A 10,401-nucleotide genomic window follows, 5' to 3' on the forward strand; every position below is an offset into this window, starting at 1 on the left:
ATTTCTTCAAATTATAAATGACATTATTGCCAAATCTCAAAAATTCACATTAACTCAATGGAGAACTTAAAATGTTGTGGAAGATCTTCCCTAAAAGAATATGTCCCATGAGGGGCGCCTGGGTGGCTCAGTCGTTAAGCGTCTGCCTTTGGCTCAGGTCATGATCCCAGGGTCCTGGGATTGAGCCCCACATCGGGCTCCCTGCTCAGCCAGAGGCCTACTTCTCCCTCTCCCACTCCTCCTGCTTGTGTTCCCTCTCTCACTGTGTCTCTGTCAAATAAAAAAATAAAATATTAAAAAAAAAAAAAGAATATGTCACATGAGGGGTGCCTGGCTGGCTCAGTTGGTAGAGCATGCAACTCTTGATCTCAGGGTTGTGAGTTCGAGCCCCACAGTGGGTGTAGAGATTACTTAAAAATAAATAAATGAAATAAAAAAGAATGTATCACATGAGATATGCTGCATATTTAAAACATTCACATCTATGCAATGGAATACAAAATAGGTGCATATGATTGAGGTAGATCTGTATGTGCTGGTGTGGGTGAAAAGACAAAGTTGATGTGTTAATTGGAAAAGGTAAACAAAAACACTGCATGCCATACATTCATCTAAGAAAAGAAAAGAAAAAGAAAATGTATGTACGTCTCTTGCTGATGTGTGTGATACTCTACAAGATTAAAAAATACTGTCAAATGCTTACCTCTGAGGGGCGCCTGGGTGGCTCAGTCGGTTAAGCGTCTGCCTTTGGCTCAGGTCATGATCCCAGGGTCCTGGGATCGAGCCCCGCATCGGGCTCCCTGCTCGGTGGGGAGCCTGCTTCTCCCTCTCCCACTCCCCCTGCTTGTGTTCCCTCTCTCGCTGTCTCTCTCTGTCAAATAAATAAATAAAATCTTTAAAAAAAAAACAAAAAAACAAATGCTTACCTCTGAGAAGTAAGGAGAGGGTTGTGAATGAATACAGGGAGAAACTTGTTGCACACCTTTCTTTAGTGTTTGTCTTTTTTTTTTAACATGCTTATGTTCCTTCTCCAATTAAAAAATACATGAAATGTTTTGATCTAATGAAGAATCTCTGAAGAAGAAATCTGGGAAGAGGCGATTTCCCAGGCTCTTCTTTGTCCTTCCTTCTCTGCACACAGAGCTTATATGAAGGGTTGCTCCCTGAACCTGAAATGCCAACAATTCACCTCTTCTTGCCAAAAGTAATAAATCCTAGTGAGAGACTGACTGTGTTTGAAGAATATAGAAGATAAAGAAACTGAGTGTTTGAGAACTGGAAGATGGCAAAAAGCAGTAGGAGGAGAAGAGGAAAAGATCAAATGGAAAGGTGGGGTTGGGTGGCATTTATCCAAGTCCTGCATGAAACAAGATGGAAGGACCCTCTGCCTCCTTCAGAGAAGGCTTCAACTGTGCTCTGTAGGGTCTTCTATGTACCCATTATTGGCATAGAAACAAGGCAGAGAGGAAAGGCAGGTGGAGAAGAATGGAGGTGGGTGGGTGAGTGGTTAGATTGTGGAGCTTTTAAAGGACAGCAGGAAGTTCAGTTCCCAGCAGTTTAGAAACCACCATCACTTCTTTTAAATGTTGATCCAGACAAGTTTTTCCTGAGTTTCTAGGAGTTACCTCTTTTGGTCTAGCTTCATTAAAAACCACCAATGTATGGGGGAAATCCAAAAAACCAATGTATTTGATGAGTTTAGATATTGTTTAATTGTATCACGGGACGCCTGGGTGGCTCAGTCGGTTAAGCAGCTTCCTTTGGCTAAGGGTTCTGAGATCGAGTCCCAGATCGGGCTCCTTGTTCAGCGGGGAGCCTGCTTCTCCCTCTGCCTGCCACTCCCCCTGCTTGTGCTCTCTCTCTCTCTTTGACAAATAAATAAAATATTTTTTAAAAAATAAAAGAAAAATAAAAATGTTTAGATATTGTTTAATGTAGGCTGGGAACTGCTCCTGACTGAGCAACAGAGTGTTGGGGGGGGTGGGAAGTGACTCCTAGTAGAAAGAATTCCAATTATTCCCAGGATCCCTTTCCTGGGGGACTATTATCAAGTTGCAAGAACAATAAGAAAAGAAAGGAAATGCCTTTAAAGTGTTATTATTTTCTTCCCATAGGAGGAGGGAGTTGGGGCAGATATTAGAAAGTGCTTTGGGAGTTCATTACTGAATTGAAATGGTTTCTCATCTATACACACTGACACATAATCTTCAGGGCAACCAGAAAACCAGGCCAGAGGGACACCACTGTCTTCCAGTTGGAAGTCTTGGCCTTCTTAGGAACCCTGTACTCTCCTTGCTCCAGCTCTGGGGGCTCGATACTCTGCTCCTTTAGGAAGTAACTCTCCCCTCTTTAGAGATTGCTTTTCAAAGATGAACATATAGATCATCATCTCTGTGCCTACATTCTTCTCCTAGGCAACATTTGCATCTTGGCAAGGTTTGGATAGTTCCATAACACCCTGTCTCCAGGGCATTTTCTGTTCCTTCTTCCTGTTCATTTCAGACAGTGCTATGGTCAGAATATGTCCCCCCAAAATTCATATGTTGAAAATCTAACCCCCCAAAATGATTGTATTAGTAAGTGGGGCCATTCTGAGGTGCTTATGTCTTGAGGGTGGAGTCCTCATAAGTGGGATTAGTGCTCTTATAAAAGAGGCTCCATCGAGATCCCTAGCTCCGGGGGCAGTGGGGGGTGGTCTCACAGTAGCCATTAAATACTTCAGCACAGTCTCGTGGTCCACCTTACTGCAAGGGGACAAGGACATGTAACCTTACCATTTGCCAGAAGGAAAGGAATGATCATTAGTTCTACTATAGGCCACTCTTTTGTTTCACTCTTCTTCCCACTCCAGAAGTCACTAACCTTCTTCCCAAAAGAAACAAACCAGAAGTCCAAACATGGAACTCACAGTCCAGAGTCTGGGTAGTGTGTGGCACTCTCTACATCAGGTCTTCATGTGGCCCATCTTGAGCTACAGAACGATGAACTAACAATAATAGATTAATCTGTCCCCCTCAGGCAATGTACAGTGGAGGAACGGCAACATTTTCTTTAGCTATATAATCTTTCCAAATTAATGTAGGAGTTAGTTTTATTAGCAGCCAAATAAGAATTGGGTCTCTCTATCCTCCATTATCAGTTTCCAGGCTGCTCACCATGAGACTGCTAAACTAATGCCACATATTTTAGGAAAGGAAGTGAAACTTCCTTAAGAAACCTAATAATAAAACATAGAAAAAGTTATTTCCTCTTTGTTGTTGGCTATAACTAAAGTAAAAAGAAAAACCCCTCCCTTAATTCATTCCCTTATGTGTGGGTATGGGAGATAGTGGAGAAGTGGGGCAGACAGTGGGGAAGATGAGAAATTATTTTTATCATGGAAGTGTCCTGCATTAAATACCAGTATTTGGTCCGAACTAGTCAAAAGCCTCCACCAAACTACAAGGGAAAGGGGCAGTATGGTCCTCTCCTATGCATTAAAGGCAAAGAGAACTGGACAAGCATGAGCATGTGAAGTCTACCATGTGCTGTATGATCAATTTTTCTAAATTCACCCATCACCCCTTAATCTTTTGCAGCCTCCTATTTGTCTTTTTATTACATATGACAGTTTTATAATCTTTTATTTGTTACTATTTTTTCATCTCCCCAACTAGATTATATGTTTCATGAAGGCAAGGATCATGCTTGATTTAATCCCTTTTTGGTTACACAGGTCTTAGTCTAGTGCCCAGGACATTATAGGTGTTCAGTAAATATCTGTGGGTGTAACGAGTGAATCAATCAATGAATGGATGAATGAATGAATGAATAAATGAACTACTGCAGAGTCAGCATCATGTCTACTTTGTTCAGCTAAGAACCTAAACCCTTCTACAGAGATCCTGCCTACCTGAGCATCTTGAATTGCCAACTTTGTGACAAACAGAAGGTAAATCTTTCCAGGGAGGATGAGGACAAGACCATGGAGAAGATAAGGCCATGGGACAGGTTCCAGGTACAGCTGAAGGGCCATCTGGACACCCACCCCCACTCACTTGCATCAGAGTGACCAAGCCACAGTGGGGGGTGGCGGAGAGGCAGGTGCCGGCAGGGTAGGGACTCTCCCACAACTTCCTCTTTCCTGCCCAGCTCAGCTTGTTTACTCAGCAGAGCTGTCTGGTATCTAGCCCTCACCTTCCCCACTACCAGCCACATTTCTCTACCATCTTCTCCTACCATACTTAGCTGAATTTCTCAAGGGAGGGACTTTTCTTTTTACTTTAGCTGTAGATCGCAACCAAAGGTAAATAACTATTTTTCTATATTTTATTATTAGATTCCTTAAAAAGAGTTCATCTCCTTTCTTGGAAGCAATGAGCCAAGCAGGAATAGGTTTTGTTGACACGTAGTCTCCAGCTTGGCTCTGACTCCACTTTGGCACTCCACCTGACCCCCGCCAGCCAGGCACCTGATGTAACTTATCCAGTTAACTTCAGTTCGGCTATTAATGACACTCTCCTAGCTCTCCTCCTAACTTGGGGACTGTTCAGCTAAGTGTCCTTGCCAGGCTCCTCCTCACAACCATTGATTTTGGTACTCACCAAAATTCAATCCTTTCCACCTACACTACCTGAATAATCTCCTCTTGGAGCCACCACTAGCTAGATGTGTGACCTTGGGTAAGCTTTCGACCTCTCTGTGCCTTGGCTCTTTCATCTGTAAAATGAAAATAATAGTATTCTATGACTCCTTGGGTTGTTGTGAAGATTAGATGAGTTGATAGATATAACATTCTTCTTTTTTTAATTTTATTAAGTTTTTTTTTAATTCCAGTGGAGTTAACAAACAGTGTTCTATTAGTTTCAGGCATACAATATAGTGATTCAATAATTCTATAAATTGCTCGGTGCTCATCAGTGCACTCTTAATCCCCATCAGCTATTTCCCCCATCCCACCACCCACCTCCCCTCTGCTAAGCCTCAGTTTGTTCTCTATAGTTAAGAGTTTGTTTCTTGGTTTGTCTCTCTCTCTTTCTCCTTTGTTCATGTGTTTTGTTTCTTAAATTTCACGTATGAGTGAGCTCACATGGTATTTGTTTTTCTCTGACTTATTTTCCTTAGCATTATACTGTCTAACTCCATCCATGTCGTTGCAAATGACAAGATTTCATTCTTTTTTATGGCTGAATCATATTCCATCGTGTATATATACCACCTCTTCTTCATCCACTCATCCATCAGTGGACACTTGGGCTGCTTCCATAGTTTGGCTATTGCAAATAATGCTTCAATAAACATAGGGGCGCATGTATCCTTGCAAATTAGTGTTTGCATATTCTTTGGGTAAATACTTAGTAGTGTGGTTCTTGGGTCATAAGGCAGCTCTATTTTTTAACTTTTTGAGGAACCTCCGTACTGTTTTCCACAGTGGCTGCACCAGTTTGCATTCCCACCAGCAGTGCACAAGGGTTCCTTTTTCTCCACATCTGCCCCAACGCTTGTGTTTCTTGAGATACATGTAACATTCTTAGAATAGTGCCTGTCAGAAAGTGCGGTCAATGACTGTTATTCTCTTTTTGCGTGTCTTTGACAACCAATTCCACGTCTGTATGTATGTTACCATTTCCACGTCTTCACCTCCAGCCCCTCCCCTCCTAAGTTCTCAATAGGCCTTTCTGATTGCCTAGTAGACATTTCTGCTTATATGTCCAGCAGTCACCTCAAACCCACAATAGAACTCATTTTCCCCCTAAAACTTACTTCTCCTCCAGAATTTTTCTGTCATGTAAGGATATCAGTCTTTTAAGCTAGAAAACTCAGGGTCACCTGTGGGTGCCACTCCATGTCCTGCGCAGCTCCATGCTGCCTCGGGGCCATCCCTCCAATCGGAACTCTTCTCCACCCTCACTGAAAGTGGACCAGCCCATTATCACCTCACTCCCCTCTGGTGGATGCCACACAGTCCTATCAGAGTTAACTTCCTGGAAGAAATCGAAGTAGGCTGGAGAAACTGTTCTGCCCATGTGAGTAGGATACAAAGTACAAAAGCTCATAGCAATAGTATGTGTGTCAGGCAAGAACTGGTTTAAAAAAGTCAAAGAACAAATATCCGACAGCAACATACAAGAGAAATTGCAAAATATTCAGACTGGAGAATGCTGTTCAGCAAGTTTAAGTAAATAAATGGCAGCGACGGCAACAACCAACAAGGACGAATGTTACAAACATTATGTGGAGCAGTAAAAATCAAACACAAAGAAAATTTTAAGTGTGATTCCATTTATAAAAACTTCACAAGCAGTTAAAACAAAATGTTATTTTCTGAGGAAGTATATACAAGTAATGAAACAGTAAAGAAAAGCAAAGTAGCGATGAAGAGTCACAAAGACAGTGGTTATTGTCTTTGGGGCTTGGATGGGATTACAACTGGGGTAGAAAGATGGGGCAGGTGTTCACAATGTTATATTTCTATACCAGGGTGCAGGGTATAGAAGTGTTTGCCTTATAACTATGCTTTACACAGCATGTTTGTTTTAGTAGTTTTTAGTTTAGTTTTAGTAGTTTAGTAGTTTTCTGACCGTGGGTTATATTTCTTAACTTATAAGGCAGAAAAAGAAAGAAATCTAATTACACTATTTTCCAGTTGAAAACCCCCAATACTCCCATTGTCAAGAGGACAAGTTCCATATTCCCTTTGTTGACATAGAAGCTTTTCCCAGTCCTGCTCCAGCCACCTCTGTCCACTCCATCCCATGCACCCCGGTTTCCAACAGCACTGACCTCCTACATTACCCATACTTATGTATCAGAGTGTTCTTCAATGATGTGCCTTTTCACTTGCTTCTACTGCTGCTTTGAATGACGTTTCTCTGTTCTTCACCCGGCAAACTACTCTCCTTTAATTCTTCGTCCAATGTCATCTCTTCATTGAAGCTATCCTCACAACCCCCAAGCAGAGTTAGTGGTTCTGTTTCCTTGTTCCCACACTATTAAAAAAGATAATAACTCTGCAGTAGTTCTTAAGTTGCCTATTGCAACATTCCTTTCAGGAATTGTGTCTCTCCTAATCGGGGAGCTTCCAGAGGGCCAGGACCTCTTCCTATTCATCACAGTGTCACTCAATAAAGTCAGTCATTCCCTGTCCACAGCTCTTCTCACTCCCGAAGTAGCCCTCACCATATTGCATATTAGCTTTCTCTCCTTACACAGCTGTCTCAATGGATGTCATTCAATTTTTGTGAGAATTAAAGTAAGATTGTGTAAAGAACCCAGCGTGGTTTCAGTTATAGTTTATAGATTTTTTTAGCAGTAGTGACTCAGAAATGTGCTAGAGGGCGCTAATTCACTGCTGTAATAGGCTATTGTGCTCTATGGGGTGTTAACCCTTGACTTGATCATCTAACAGAGAACCAAAGAAAGTTTAGTAAACAAATTATCAGCCATCTTTATTCAGTGAAATAAACGAATATAGTTCAAGAATTTAAGTCTGCAACTTACTTGAAATTATTTGGAGGAAGAACAATCCAACAGCTGGATTGATGGCATCATAGACTTGTTTCCGTCCCTGTTTGTTTATTCCCCAACCCAGGGTTGGTCCAGCTTGCAATGGAAATGTCAAAGCAGGCAACGTTGATTTTGGTGATGCCTTCATATGCACAAAAGTGAAGAAATGAGGTGTTTCCTCAACTGGGAAACAAGAGAATTGGGCTAGATCAACTTCAGGGTACCTTTCAACTGTATCATTCTGTAATACACAATTCTAGTTCTAGAAGGAAACAGGCGTGATCTCCAAAAATATAAACATTCAACCAAAAAGTGACAAAATTTAATCAAAAGTGAAAAACAAATCTGTTTAAATTCTCCAAGCTGGAAGACAAAACAAAACAAAACAACAGTTCCATTGTTCCTTCCATAGAATGCTCGGGTTTAAAAAGCAGTGTGAGTGACAAGTGATTGGCTGTCTGAAAGATGCATTGATCGTGAAATATTTATTCTAGACTCTTTTATATCTCCACACCCAGGAATAATTATTTCAGACGAACCTTTGTCTTCTTTAGGAGAGGGTGATAAAGTAGGCTTATTTTATATAAAGTGATAGCCAGCCAATTGAAAGCATTATAGGTTTACAATGACTTCATTCATGTCAACCACCTGAAAAACCACAAACATTTATGAATAAGAGCAAATTCCAGATAATAACACTAAGTTAAGAGATGAATATTAAGAAATTAGTAAATAATTTGCTTTTATGTTTATGAAGAATTTCTACTTCATAAGAATCAAAGTGACTCACAGTTTGGGTATAAGATGAGACCAGAAACAAAACGCAAAAGTCTGATTTTGCACTGATGGTTATTTCTTATGCTCTCTGTAAGCCATGCTGTGGGATCTTAACTATGACAAGTAGTTGTAATTTCTAATATTTGGGGATGTCTTTTAGAGGAGGAGGCAGGCTGGGACCCAAGCAGGTAACACAGTAAAAATACGGCTTCAGTGGGCGACATGGTACACGTTCAGAAGGGCATTCGTTACAGTGGGGAAAGCGTGGGGAAAAGGGAGCTGTGGCAGAAGACAGGGAAGAGCCCAACACTGAGCCGGACGCCAAGAAGAGTAAGGCGGGAGCAAAGAAAAATGAAAAAGAGGCAGCAGGAGAGGCACCAGTTCCGTCTGAGGACCCCCACCCCCAGATCAGAAAACCTCACCCAGTGGTAAATCGGCCACACTCCAGAGCTGCTCCTGGAATGTGGATGAGCTTCAAGCCTGTATTAAAAAGAAAGGTTTAGATTGGGTATAGGAAGAAGCCCCCCAGATATCCTGTGCCTCAGAGAGACCGACTGTTCAGAGAACAAACTATCAGCTGAACTTCAAGAGCTGCCTGACTATCCCATCAGTACCGGTGAGCACCTTCAGCCAAGGAAGGGTACAAGGGTGTGGGCCTGCTCCCCCACCAGTACCCACTCAAAGCCTCCTATGGCATTGGTGACGAGGAACATGATCAGGAAGGCCGAGTGACTGTGGCTGAATTTGACACATTTGTTCTGGGAACAGCCTAGGTACCCAAAGCAGGTGGAGGTGTGATGCGCCTGGAGTCCTGGCAGCGCTGGGATGAAGCCTTTTGCGAGTTCCTGAAGGGCTTGGCTTCCCGCAAGCCCCTTGCGCGCTATGTGGGGGCCTCAGTGTGGCTCATGAAGAAATCCACCTTCTCTACCCCAAGGGAAACAAAAAGAATGCTGGCTTCACTCCACAAAAGCGTCAAGGCTTTGGGGAATCGCTAAGGCCCTGCCACCGCCTGACGGTTTTGGGGCCCTCCACCCCAACGTGGCCTATGCCTACACCCTTTGGGCCTCTGTGATGAATGCTCAATCCAGAAATGTTGGTTGGCGCCGTGATTCCTCTCTCTTACCTGCACTGTGTGACAGCAAGATCCATTCCAAGGCCCTGGGCAGTGACTACTGTCCCGTCACCCTAAACTTAGCACTGTGACTGACACCTCCCCTAAATTATTTTAAGCCTAGGAAATAAGCCCCACCTTTAAAACTACCTTTAAAACGTAACGCCCCCTCCCCCCCCCCCCCCCCCCCCGACGCTGGCAACTTCTTTAAAAACTGCTCTCTGGAGAAATCTGCACTGTATTTCCCTTCTAAAAGTGTGAATCCTTCAATCAGGTTTCTAGTGACACTTAGGTTTCCTTTAAACCCAAGATTTTCTCTCTTTTTTTGTGTGTGTGCATCTCTTTATCTATCTATCTATCTATATACACACACACACACACACATATATATATATACACATATATATATTAAACCTCCTTTGAACTGTCCACAGGAAAATAAAGAGCCATTGTTTCAAAAAAATAAATAAAATAAAATATGAGGATGTCTTTTAGTCTATCTTATTTTTTAAAGTCTACTTTGACAAAAAAAAATTTTGCTTGCTCTTTTCAGTGTCACAAGATTAAAGGAAAAATTGCTGCGAGACTTTAATAGTTTTGACGTGATTATGTTCATCACTCAATAGTTTAAATTATTATAATGTGGCATTTTGAACATTTCAAATAATCAAAAGCAAATATTAAAACGTTGTTGTATTTTGAGCTTCATGAAGTAGCCCATAATAATTGCTGGGCATCTCTAGTCCCATTTCTTAACCTCTCTGAGCCTAGCTTCCTAATTTATAAGATGGGGCTGTAGCTTGTATCTTCCTTACATCCTTACTGAATCGGTGTGCAGATGTATGCAAAATTCTTGCTCTCCGGGCCTCAGTAAGAGGGCTGTTATTATCACTGCTATAGGCAGTATGCTTTAACATCATCACGGCGTAAACATGGACAGGGCAGTGTTTTCATGAATTATTGGACATTATAAAATAAGCCTCGGATGTGGGCTCTTTATATCCTATTCTAAAAACACAACTCCGTTT

At 41.9% G+C, this 10,401-nt stretch overlaps 1 long non-coding RNA gene and 1 pseudogene across 1 annotated transcript; one reads left to right on the forward strand and one right to left on the reverse strand.

The window, feature by feature from the left end:
* Nucleotides 1–6,241: 6,241 nt before the first annotated feature.
* Nucleotides 6,242–8,504, reverse strand: LOC144378963 (uncharacterized). The gene is made up of 3 exons (XR_013440906.1): nucleotides 8,025–8,504; nucleotides 7,480–7,668; nucleotides 6,242–6,968 (listed from the first exon to the last, which is right to left on the reverse strand). It is a non-coding gene; the product is annotated as an uncharacterized LOC144378963 (long non-coding RNA).
* A 24-nt stretch (nucleotides 8,505–8,528) lies between these two features.
* LOC118529415 (DNA repair nuclease/redox regulator APEX1 pseudogene) lies at nucleotides 8,529–9,465 on the forward strand (annotated as a pseudogene).
* The last annotated feature ends 936 nt before the right edge of the window (nucleotides 9,466–10,401 follow it).

Source organism: Halichoerus grypus, chromosome 9, assembly GCF_964656455.1.
Source record: "Halichoerus grypus chromosome 9, mHalGry1.hap1.1, whole genome shotgun sequence".
Taxonomy (NCBI): domain Eukaryota; kingdom Metazoa; phylum Chordata; class Mammalia; order Carnivora; family Phocidae; genus Halichoerus; species Halichoerus grypus.